Here is a 12,808-nt window from a genome sequence, read left to right on the forward strand (position 1 = left end):
TCTTTTATCCTGTGTCTCCAATCTCCTCGCGCTCTTTTATCCTGTGTCTCCGCTCTCCTCGTGCTCTTTTATCCTGCCTCTCCTCCACTCTCCTTGCGCTCTTTTATCCTACGTCTCCGCTCTCCTCGCGCTCTTTTATCCTGCATCTCCTCCGCTCTTCTCGCACTCTTTTATCCTGTGTCTCCGCTCTCCTCGCACTCTTTTATCCTGCATCTCCTCCGCTCTTCTCGCACTCTTTTATCCTGTGTCTCTGCTCTCCTCGCACTCTTTTATCCAGTAACTTCGGCGCTGACCTCACACTCTTTTATCCTGTGTCTCTGCTCTCCTCGCACTCTTTTATCCAGTATCTTCGGCGCTGTCCTCACACTCTTTTATCCTGTGTCACTGCTCTCCTCGCATTCTTTTATCCTATTCTCCTCCGCTCTCCTCGTGCTCTTTTACTCTTTTATACTGTGTCTCCTCCGCTTTCCTCATGCTCTTTTATCCTGTGCCTCCACTCTCCTCACACTCGTTTATCCTGTGTCTCCAGCGCTCTCCTTGTGCTCATTTATCCTGTGTCTCTGGCGCTCCCCTCGCGCTCTTTTATCCCACGTCTCCCCTGCTCTCCTCGCGCTCTTTTATCCTGCATCTCCTCCGCTCTTCTCGCACTCTTTTATCCTGTGTCTCCACTCTCCTCACGCTCTTTTATCCTGCCTCTCCTCCACTCTCCTTGCGCTCTTTTATCCTGTGCCTCCACTCTCCTCACACTCTTTTATCCTGTTTCTCCAGTGCTCTCCTTGCACTCTTTTATCTATGTCTCCGCTCTCCTCGTTCTCTTTTATCTTGCGTCTCCTCAGCTCTCCTCGCAGTCATTTGTCCTGTGTCTCCACTCTCCTCATGCTCTTTTATCTTTTGTCTCCTCCGCTCTCCTCAAACTCTTATCCAGCATCTCCTCCGCTCACTTTGTGCTCTTTTATCCTGTGACTCCGGTGCTCTCCTCGCGCTCTTTTATCCTGCCTCTCCGCTCTCCTCACGCTCTTTTATCCTTTGTCTCCCGCGCCCTCCTTGCGTTCTTTTATCCTGTGTCTCCGCTCTCCTTGCACGCTTTTATCTGTGTCTCCGCTCTCCTCGTGCTCTTTTATCTTGCGTCTCCTCCGCTCTCCTCGCGGTCATTTGTCCTGTGTCTCCACTCTCCTCATGCTCTTTTATCCTTTGTCTCCTCCGCACTCCTCACACTCTTTTATCCAGCATCTCCTCCGCTCTCTTTGCGCTCTTTTATCCTGTGTCTCCACTCTCCTCGCACTCTTTTATCCTGCATCTCCGCTCTCCTCGTGCTCTTTTATCCTGTGTCTCCGCTCTCCTTGCGAACTTTTATCTGTGTCTCCGCTCTCTTAGTGCTCTTTTATCCTTTGTCTGCGCTCTCCTCATGCTCTTTTACCCCATGTCTCCGGCGCTCTCATTGCGCTCTTCTATCATGTGTCTCCTCCGCTCTCCTTGTGCTCTTTTACTCTTTTATACTGTGTCTCCACTCTCCTCGCACTCTTTTATCCTGTGTCTCCGCTCTCCTCGCATTCATTTATCCTGGGTCTCCACCCTCCTCGTGCTCTTTTATCCTGCTTCTACTCTAATCTCCTCACGCTCTTTTATCCTGTTTCTCCGCTCTCCTTGCGCTCTTTTATCTGTGTCTCCGCTCTCCTCGTGCTCTTTTATCCTGCGTCTCCTCCGCTCTCCTCGCCCTCTTTTATCCTGTGTCTCCAATCTCCTCGTGCTCTTTTATCCTGTGTCTCCCCTGCTCTCCTTATGCTCTTTAATCCTGCGTCTCCGCTCTCCTCACGCTCTTTTATCCTGTGTCTCCCGCGCCCTCCTTGCGTTCTTTTATCCTGTGTCTCCGCTCTCCAAGCACTCTTTTATCTGTGTCTCCGCTCTCCTCGTGCTCTTTTATCTTGCGTCTCCTCCGCTCTCCTCGCGGTAATTTGTCCTGTGTCTCCACTCTCCTCATGCTCTTTTATCCTTTGCCTCCTCCACTCTCCTCACACTCTTTTATCCAGCATCTCCTCCGCTCTCCTCATGCTCTTTAATCCTGCGTCTCCTCCGCTCTCCTCAACCTCTTTTATCCTGTGTCTCCAATCTCCTCGCGCTCTTTTATCCTGTGTCTCCGCTCTCCTCGTGCTCTTTTATCCTGCGTCTCCTCCGCTCTCCTTGTGCTCTTTTATCCTGCGTCTCCTCCGCTCTCCTCGACCTCTTTTATCCTGTGTCTCCAATCTCCTCGCGCTCTTTTATCCTTTGTCTCCGCTATCCTAGTGCTCTTTTATCCTGCGTCTCCTCCGCTCTCCTCGTGCTCTTTTATCCTGTGTCTCCACTCTCCTTGCGCTCTTTTATCCTGTGTCTCCGCTCTCCTCGCACTCTTTTATCCTGCGTCTCCACTCTCCTCGTGCTCTTTTATCCTGCCTCTACTCTACTCTCCTCACGCTCTTTTATCCTGAGTCTCCGCTCTCCTTGTACTCTTTTATCCTTCGTCTCCGCTCTCCTCGTGCTCTTTTATCCTTTGTCTCCGTTCTCCTTGCGATCTTTTATCAGTGTCTCTGCTCTCTTTGTGCTCTTTTATCCTTTTTCTGCGCTTTCCTCATGCTCTTTTACCCCATGACTCCGGCGTTCTCATTGCGCTCTTGTATCCTGTGTCTCCTCCGCTCTCCTCGTGCTCTTTTACTCTTTTATACTGTGTCTCCACTCTCCTCGCGCTCTTTTATCCTGTGTCTCCACTCTCCTCGCGTTCTTTTATCCTGTGTCTCCGCTCTCCTCGTGTTCTTTTATCCTGTGTCTCCTCCGCTCTCCTCACGCTCTTTTATCCTGTGTCTCCGCTCTCCTCGCGCTCATTTATCCTGTGTCTCCACTCTCCTCGCCCTCTTTTCTCCTGTGTCTCTGCTCTCCTTGCAATCTTTTATCCTGCGTCTTTGCTCTCCTCGCACTCTTTTATCCTGTGTCTCTGCTGCTCTCCTCGTGCTCTTTTATCATGTGACTCTGCTCTCCTCGCGCTCATTTATCCTGCGTCTCGGCTCTCCTCATGCTCCTTTATCCTGCGTCTCTGGTCTCCTCACACTCTTCTATCCTGTGTCTCCGCTCTCCTTGTGCTCCTTTATCCTGCATCTCCGCTCTCCTCATATTCTTTTAACCTGCGTCTCTGCTCTCCTCAGGCTCTTTTATCCTGTGTCTCCTCTCTCCTCACGCACTTTAATCCTGTGTCTCCGCTCTCCTCATGCTCTTTTATCTTTGTCTCTGCTCTCCTCGTGCTCTTTTATCCTCCGTCTGCTCCGATCTCCTTGCGCCCTTTTATCCTTTGTCTCCGCTCTCCTCGCGTTCTTTTATACTGTGTCTCCGCTCTCCTCATGCTCTTTTATCCTGCTTTTCCTCTGCTCTCCTCACGCTCTTTTATCCTGCCTCTCCTCCACTCTCCTTGCGCTCTTTTATCCTGCGTCTCCGCTCTCCTCGCGCTCTTTTATCCTGCATCTCCTCCGCTCTTCTCGCACTCTTTTATCCTGTGTCTCCGCTCTTCAAGCACTCTTTTATCTGTGTCTCCTCTCTCCTCGTGCTCTTTTATCTTGCGTCTCCTCCACTCTCCTCGTGGTCATTTGTCCTGTGTCTCCACTCTCCTCATGCTCTTTTATCCTTTGCCTCCTCCACTTTCCTCACACTCTTTTATCCAGCATCTCCTCCGCTCTCCTTGTGCTCTTTTATCCTGCGTCTCCTCCGCTCTCCTCGACCTCTTTTATCCTGTGTCTCCAATCTCCTCGCGCTCTTTTATCCTTTGTCTCCGCTATCCTAGTGCTCTTTTATCCTGCGTCTCCTCCGCTCTCCTCGTGCTCTTTTATCCTGTGTCTCCACTCTCCTTGCGCTCTTTTATCCTGTGTCTCCGCTCTCCTCGCACTCTTTTATCCTGCGTCTCCACTCTCCTCGTGCTCTTTTATCCTGCCTCTACTCTACTCTCCTCACGCTCTTTTATCCTGAGTCTCCGCTCTCCTTGTACTCTTTTATCCTTCGTCTCCGCTCTCCTCGTGCTCTTTTATCCTTTGTCTCCGTTCTCCTTGCGATCTTTTATCAGTGTCTCTGCTCTCTTTGTGCTCTTTTATCCTTTGTCTGCGCTTTCCTCATGCTCTTTTACCCCATGACTCCGGCATTCTCATTGCGCTCTTGTATCCTGTGTCTCCTCCGCTCTCCTCGTGCTCTTTTACTCTTTTATACTGTGTCTCCACTCTCCTCGCGCTCTTTTATCCTGTGTCTCTGCTCTCCTCGCTTTCTTTTATCCAGTATCTTCGGCGTTGTCCTCGCACTCTTTTATCCTGTGTCTCCACTCTCCTCGCGTTCTTTTATCCTGTGTCTCCGCTCTCCTCGTGTTCTTTTATCCTGTGTCTCCTCCGCTCTCCTCACGCTCTTTTATCCTGTGTCTCCGCTCTCCTCGTGCTCATTTATCCTGTGTCTCCACTCTCCTCGCCCTCTTTTCTCCTGTGTCTCTGCTCTCCTTGCAATCTTTTATCCTGCGTCTTTGCTCTCCTCGCACTCTTTTATCCTGTGTCTCTGCTGCTCTCCTCGTGCTCTTTTATCATGTGACTCTGCTCTCCTCGCGCTCATTTATCCTGCGTCTCGGCTCTCCTCATGCTCCTTTATCCTGCGTCTCTGGTCTCCTCACACTCTTCTATCCTGTGTCTCCGCTCTCCTTGTGCTCCTTTATCCTGCATCTCCGCTCTCCTCATATTCTTTTAACCTGCGTCTCTGCTCTCCTCAGGCTCTTTTATCCTGTGTCTCCTCTCTCCTCACGCACTTTAATCCTGTGTCTCCGCTCTCCTCATGCTCTTTTATCTTTGTCTCTGCTCTCCTCGTGCTCTTTTATCCTCCGTCTGCTCCGATCTCCTTGCGCTCTTTTATCCTTTGTCTCCGCTCTCTTCGCATTCTTTTATACTGTCTCTCCGCTCTCCTCATGCTCTTTTATCCTGCTTTTCCTCTGCTCTCCTCACGCTCTTTTATCCTGTGTCTCCACTCTCCTCACGCTCTTTTATCCTGCCTCTCCTCCACTCTCCTTGCGTTCTTGTATCCTGCGTCTCCGCTCTCCTCGCGCTCTTTTATCCTGCATCTCCTCCGCTCTTCTCGCACTCTTTTATCCTTTGTCTCCGCTCTCCTCACACTCTTTTATCCTGCATCTCCTCCGCTCTTCTCGCACTCTTTTATCCTGTGTCTCTGCTCTCCTCGCACTCTTTTATCCAGTAACTTCGGCGCTGACCTCACACTCTTTTATCCTGTGTCTCTGCTCTCCTCGCACTCTTTTATCCAGTATCTTCGGCGCTGTCCTCACACTCTTTTATCCTGTGTCACTGCTCTCCTCGCATTCTTTTATCCTATGACTCCTCCGCTCTCCTCGTGCTCTTTTACTCTTTTATACTGTGTCTCCTCCGCTTTCCTCATTCTCTTTTATCCTGTGCCTCCACTCTCCTCACACTCGTTTATCCTGTGTCTCCAGCGCTCTCCTTGTGCTCATTTATCCTGTGTCTCTGGCGCTCCCCTCGCGCTCTTTTATCCCACGTCTCCCCTGCTCTCCTCGCGCTCATTTATCCTGCATCTCCGCCGCTCTCCTCGAGCTCATTTGTCCTGCGTCACCGCTCTCCTCACGCTCTTTTATCCTTTGTCTCCCGCGCCCTCCTTGCGTTCTTTTATCCTGTGTCTCCGCTCTCCTTGCACGCTTTTATCTGTGTCTCCGCTCTCCTCGTGCTCTTTTATCTTGTGTCTCCTCCGCTCTCCTCGCGGTCATTTGTCCTGTGTCTCCACTCTCCTCATGCTCTTTTATCCTTTGTCTCCTCTGCACTCCTCACACTCTTTTATCCAGCATCTCCTCCGCTCTCTTTGCGCTCTTTTATCCTGTGTCTCCGCTCTCCTCGCACTCTTTTATCCTGCATCTCTGCTCTCCTCGTGCTCTTTTATCCTGTGGCTCCGCTCTCCTTGCAAACTTTTATCTGTGTCTCCGCTCTCTTCGTGCTCTTTTATCCTTTGTCTGCGCTCTCCTCATGCTCTTTTACCCCATGTCTCTGGCGCTCTCATTGCGCTCTTCTATCATGTGTCTCCTCCGCTCTCCTTGTGCTCTTTTACTCTTTTATACTGTGTCTCCACTCTCCTCGCACTCTTTTATCCTGTGTCTCCGCTCTCCTCACTCTCATTTATCCTGGGTCTCCACTCTCCTCGTGCTCTTTTATCCTGCTTCTACTCTACTCTCCTCACGCTCTTTTATCCTGTTTCTCCGCTCTCCTTGCGCTCTTTTATCTGTGTCTCCGCTCTCCTCGTGCTCTTTTATCCTGCGTCTCCTCCGCTCTCCTTGCCCTCTTTTATCCTGTGTCTCCAATCTCCTCGTGCTCTTTTATCCTGTATCTCCCCCAGTCTCCTCATGCTCTTTTATCCTGCATCTCCGCTCTCCTCATGCTCTTTTATCCTGTGTCTCCCACGCCCTCCTTGCGGTCTTTTATCCTGTGTCTCCGCTCTCCAAGCACTCTTTTATCTGTGTCTCCGCTCTCCTCGTGCTCTTTTATCTTGCGTCTCCTCCGCTCTCCTCGCGGTAATTTGTCCTGTGTCTCCACTCTCCTCATGCTCTTTTATCCTTTGCCTCCTCCACTCTCCTCACACTCTTTTATCCAGCATCTCCTCCGCTCTCCTCATGCTCTTTAATCCTGCTTCTCCTCCGCTCTCCTCAACCTCTTTTATCCTGTGTCTCCAATCTCCTCGCGCTCTTTTATCCTGTGTCTCCGCTCTCCTCGTGCTCTTTTATCCTGCCTCTCCTCCACTCTCCTTGCGCTCTTTTATCCTACGTCTCCGCTCTCCTCGTGCTCTTTTATCCTGCATCTCCTCCGCTCTTCTCGCACTCTTTTATCCTGTGTCTCCGCTCTCCTCGCACTCTTTTATCCTGCATCTCCTCCGCTCTTCTCGCACTCTTTTATCCTGTGTCTCTGCTCTCCTCGCACTCTTTTATCCAGTAACTTCGGCGCTGACCTCACACTCTTTTATCCTGTGTCTCTGCTCTCCTCGCACTCTTTTATCCAGTATCTTCGGCGCTGTCCTCACACTCTTTTATCCTGTGTCACTGCTCTCCTCGCATTCTTTTATCCTATTCTCCTCCGCTCTCCTCGTGCTCTTTTACTCTTTTATACTGTGTCTCCTCCGCTTTCCTCATGCTCTTTTATCCTGTGCCTCCACTCTCCTCACACTCGTTTATCCTGTGTCTCCAGCGCTCTCCTTGTGCTCATTTATCCTGTGTCTCTGGCGCTCCCCTCGCGCTCTTTTATCCCACGTCTGCCCTGCTCTCCTCGCGCTCTTTTATCCTGCATCTCCTCCGCTCTTCTCGCACTCTTTTATCCTGTGTCTCCACTCTCCTCACGCTCTTTTATCCTGCCTCTCCTCCACTCTCCTTGCGCTCTTTTATCCTGTGCCTCCACTCTCCTCACACTCTTTTATCCTGTTTCTCCAGTGCTCTCCTTGCACTCTTTTATCTATGTCTCCGCTCTCCTCGTTCTCTTTTATCTTGCGTCTCCTCAGCTCTCCTCGCAGTCATTTGTCCTGTGTCTCCACTCTCCTCATGCTCTTTTATCTTTTGTCTCCTCCGCTCTCCTCAAACTCTTATCCAGCATCTCCTCCGCTCACTTTGTGCTCTTTTATCCTGTGACTCCGGTGCTCTCCTCGCGCTCTTTTATCCTGCCTCTCCGCTCTCCTCACGCTCTTTTATCCTTTGTCTCCCGCGCCCTCCTTGCGTTCTTTTATCCTGTGTCTCCGCTCTCCTTGCACGCTTTTATCTGTGTCTCCGCTCTCCTCGTGCTCTTTTATCTTGCGTCTCCTCCGCTCTCCTCGCGGTCATTTGTCCTGTGTCTCCACTCTCCTCATGCTCTTTTATCCTTTGTCTCCTCCGCACTCCTCACACTCTTTTATCCAGCATCTCCTCCGCTCTCTTTGCGCTCTTTTATCCTGTGTCTCCACTCTCCTCGCACTCTTTTATCCTGCATCTCCGCTCTCCTCGTGCTCTTTTATCCTGTGTCTCCGCTCTCCTTGCGAACTTTTATCTGTGTCTCCGCTCTCTTAGTGCTCTTTTATCCTTTGTCTGCGCTCTCCTCATGCTCTTTTACCCCATGTCTCCGGCGCTCTCATTGCGCTCTTCTATCATGTGTCTCCTCCGCTCTCCTTGTGCTCTTTTACTCTTTTATACTGTGTCTCCACTCTCCTCGCACTCTTTTATCCTGTGTCTCCGCTCTCCTCGCATTCATTTATCCTGGGTCTCCACCCTCCTCGTGCTCTTTTATCCTGCTTCTACTCTAATCTCCTCACGCTCTTTTATCCTGTTTCTCCGCTCTCCTTGCGCTCTTTTATCTGTGTCTCCGCTCTCCTCGTGCTCTTTTATCCTGCGTCTCCTCCGCTCTCCTCGCCCTCTTTTATCCTGTGTCTCCAATCTCCTCGTGCTCTTTTATCCTGTGTCTCCCCTGCTCTCCTTATGCTCTTTAATCCTGCGTCTCCGCTCTCCTCACGCTCTTTTATCCTGTGTCTCCCGCGCCCTCCTTGCGTTCTTTTATCCTGTGTCTCCGCTCTCCAAGCACTCTTTTATCTGTGTCTCCGCTCTCCTCGTGCTCTTTTATCTTGCGTCTCCTCCGCTCTCCTCGCGGTAATTTGTCCTGTGTCTCCACTCTCCTCATGCTCTTTTATCCTTTGCCTCCTCCACTCTCCTCACACTCTTTTATCCAGCATCTCCTCCGCTCTCCTCATGCTCTTTAATCCTGCGTCTCCTCCGCTCTCCTCAACCTCTTTTATCCTGTGTCTCCAATCTCCTCGCGCTCTTTTATCCTGTGTCTCCGCTCTCCTCGTGCTCTTTTATCCTGCGTCTCCTCCGCTCTCCTTGTGCTCTTTTATCCTGCGTCTCCTCCGCTCTCCTCGACCTCTTTTATCCTGTGTCTCCAATCTCCTCGCGCTCTTTTATCCTTTGTCTCCGCTATCCTAGTGCTCTTTTATCCTGCGTCTCCTCCGCTCTCCTCGTGCTCTTTTATCCTGTGTCTCCACTCTCCTTGCGCTCTTTTATCCTGTGTCTCCGCTCTCCTCGCACTCTTTTATCCTGCGTCTCCACTCTCCTCGTGCTCTTTTATCCTGCCTCTACTCTACTCTCCTCACGCTCTTTTATCCTGAGTCTCCGCTCTCCTTGTACTCTTTTATCCTTCGTCTCCGCTCTCCTCGTGCTCTTTTATCCTTTGTCTCCGTTCTCCTTGCGATCTTTTATCAGTGTCTCTGCTCTCTTTGTGCTCTTTTATCCTTTTTCTGCGCTTTCCTCATGCTCTTTTACCCCATGACTCCGGCGTTCTCATTGCGCTCTTGTATCCTGTGTCTCCTCCGCTCTCCTCGTGCTCTTTTACTCTTTTATACTGTGTCTCCACTCTCCTCGCGCTCTTTTATCCTGTGTCTCCACTCTCCTCGCGTTCTTTTATCCTGTGTCTCCGCTCTCCTCGTGTTCTTTTATCCTGTGTCTCCTCCGCTCTCCTCACGCTCTTTTATCCTGTGTCTCCGCTCTCCTCGCGCTCATTTATCCTGTGTCTCCACTCTCCTCGCCCTCTTTTCTCCTGTGTCTCTGCTCTCCTTGCAATCTTTTATCCTGCGTCTTTGCTCTCCTCGCACTCTTTTATCCTGTGTCTCTGCTGCTCTCCTCGTGCTCTTTTATCATGTGACTCTGCTCTCCTCGCGCTCATTTATCCTGCGTCTCGGCTCTCCTCATGCTCCTTTATCCTGCGTCTCTGGTCTCCTCACACTCTTCTATCCTGTGTCTCCGCTCTCCTTGTGCTCCTTTATCCTGCATCTCCGCTCTCCTCATATTCTTTTAACCTGCGTCTCTGCTCTCCTCAGGCTCTTTTATCCTGTGTCTCCTCTCTCCTCACGCACTTTAATCCTGTGTCTCCGCTCTCCTCATGCTCTTTTATCTTTGTCTCTGCTCTCCTCGTGCTCTTTTATCCTCCGTCTGCTCCGATCTCCTTGCGCCCTTTTATCCTTTGTCTCCGCTCTCCTCGCGTTCTTTTATACTGTGTCTCCGCTCTCCTCATGCTCTTTTATCCTGCTTTTCCTCTGCTCTCCTCACGCTCTTTTATCCTGCCTCTCCTCCACTCTCCTTGCGCTCTTTTATCCTGCGTCTCCGCTCTCCTCGCGCTCTTTTATCCTGCATCTCCTCCGCTCTTCTCGCACTCTTTTATCCTGTGTCTCCGCTCTTCAAGCACTCTTTTATCTGTGTCTCCTCTCTCCTCGTGCTCTTTTATCTTGCGTCTCCTCCACTCTCCTCGTGGTCATTTGTCCTGTGTCTCCACTCTCCTCATGCTCTTTTATCCTTTGCCTCCTCCACTTTCCTCACACTCTTTTATCCAGCATCTCCTCCGCTCTCCTTGTGCTCTTTTATCCTGCGTCTCCTCCGCTCTCCTCGACCTCTTTTATCCTGTGTCTCCAATCTCCTCGCGCTCTTTTATCCTTTGTCTCCGCTATCCTAGTGCTCTTTTATCCTGCGTCTCCTCCGCTCTCCTCGTGCTCTTTTATCCTGTGTCTCCACTCTCCTTGCGCTCTTTTATCCTGTGTCTCCGCTCTCCTCGCACTCTTTTATCCTGCGTCTCCACTCTCCTCGTGCTCTTTTATCCTGCCTCTACTCTACTCTCCTCACGCTCTTTTATCCTGAGTCTCCGCTCTCCTTGTACTCTTTTATCCTTCGTCTCCGCTCTCCTCGTGCTCTTTTATCCTTTGTCTCCATTCTCCTTGCGATCTTTTATCAGTGTCTCTGCTCTCTTTGTGCTCTTTTATCCTTTGTCTGCGCTTTCCTCATGCTCTTTTACCCCATGACTCCGGCATTCTCATTGCGCTCTTGTATCCTGTGTCTCCTCCGCTCTCCTCGTGCTCTTTTACTCTTTTATACTGTGTCTCCACTCTCCTCGCGCTCTTTTATCCTGTGTCTCTGCTCTCCTCGCTTTCTTTTATCCAGTATCTTCGGCGTTGTCCTCGCACTCTTTTATCCTGTGTCTCCACTCTCCTCGCGTTCTTTTATCCTGTGTCTCCGCTCTCCTCGTGTTCTTTTATCCTGTGTCTCCTCCGCTCTCCTCACGCTCTTTTATCCTGTGTCTCCGCTCTCCTCGTGCTCATTTATCCTGTGTCTCCACTCTCCTCGCCCTCTTTTCTCCTGTGTCTCTGCTCTCCTTGCAATCTTTTATCCTGCGTCTTTGCTCTCCTCGCACTCTTTTATCCTGTGTCTCTGCTGCTCTCCTCGTGCTCTTTTATCATGTGACTCTGCTCTCCTCGCGCTCATTTATCCTGCGTCTCGGCTCTCCTCATGCTCCTTTATCCTGCGTCTCTGGTCTCCTCACACTCTTCTATCCTGTGTCTCCGCTCTCCTTGTGCTCCTTTATCCTGCATCTCCGCTCTCCTCATATTCTTTTAACCTGCGTCTCTGCTCTCCTCAGGCTCTTTTATCCTGTGTCTCCTCTCTCCTCACGCACTTTAATCCTGTGTCTCCGCTCTCCTCATGCTCTTTTATCTTTGTCTCTGCTCTCCTCGTGCTCTTTTATCCTCCGTCTGCTCCGATCTCCTTGCGCTCTTTTATCCTTTGTCTCCGCTCTCCTCGCATTCTTTTATACTGTCTCTCCGCTCTCCTCATGCTCTTTTATCCTGCTTTTCCTCTGCTCTCCTCACGCTCTTTTATCCTGTGTCTCCACTCTCCTCACGCTCTTTTATACTGCCTCTCCTCCACTCTCCTTGCGTTCTTGTATCCTGCGTCTCCGCTCTCCTCGCGCTCTTTTATCCTGCATCTCCTCCGCTCTTCTCGCACTCTTTTATCCTTTGTCTCCGCTCTCCTCACACTCTTTTATCCTGCATCTCCTCCGCTCTTCTCGCACTCTTTTATCCTGTGTCTCTGCTCTCCTCGCACTCTTTTATCCAGTAACTTCGGCGCTGACCTCACACTCTTTTATCCTGTGTCTCTGCTCTCCTCGCACTCTTTTATCCAGTATCTTCGGCGCTGTCCTCACACTCTTTTATCCTGTGTCACTGCTCTCCTCGCATTCTTTTATCCTATGTCTCCTCCGCTCTCCTCGTGCTCTTTTACTCTTTTATACTGTGTCTCCTCCGCTTTCCTCATTCTCTTTTATCCTGTGCCTCCACTCTCCTCACACTCGTTTATCCTGTGTCTCCAGCGCTCTCCTTGTGCTCATTTATCCTGTGTCTCTGGCGCTCCCCTCGCGCTCTTTTATCCCACGTCTCCCCTGCTCTCCTCGCGCTCATTTATACTGCATCTCCGCCGCTCTCCTCGAGCTCATTTATCCTGCGTCACCGCTCTCCTCACGCTCTTTTATCCTTTGTCTCCCGCGCCCTCCTTGCGTTCTTTTATCCTGTGTCTCCGCTCTCCTTGCACGCTTTTATCTGTGTCTCCGCTCTCCTCGTGCTCTTTTATCTTGTGTCTCCTCCGCTCTCCTCGCGGTCATTTGTCCTGTGTCTCCACTCTCCTCATGCTCTTTTATCCTTTGTCTCCTCCGCACTCCTCACACTCTTTTATCCAGCATCTCCTCCGCTCTCTTTGCGCTCTTTTATCCTGTGTCTCCGCTCTCCTCGCACTCTTTTATCCTGCATCTCTGCTCTCCTCGTGCTCTTTTATACTGTGTCTCCACTCTCCTCGCGCTCTTTTATCCTGTGTCTCTGCTCTCCTCGCTTTCTTTTATCCAGTATCTTCGGCGTTGTCCTCGCACTCTTTTATCCTGTGTCTCCACTCTCCTCGCGTTCTTTTATCCTGTGTCTCCGCTCTCCTCGTGTTCTT

The sequence above is a fragment of the Carcharodon carcharias genome, chromosome 15, assembly GCF_017639515.1.
Source record: "Carcharodon carcharias isolate sCarCar2 chromosome 15, sCarCar2.pri, whole genome shotgun sequence".
In the NCBI taxonomy this organism is placed as follows: Eukaryota; Metazoa; Chordata; class Chondrichthyes; order Lamniformes; family Lamnidae; genus Carcharodon; species Carcharodon carcharias.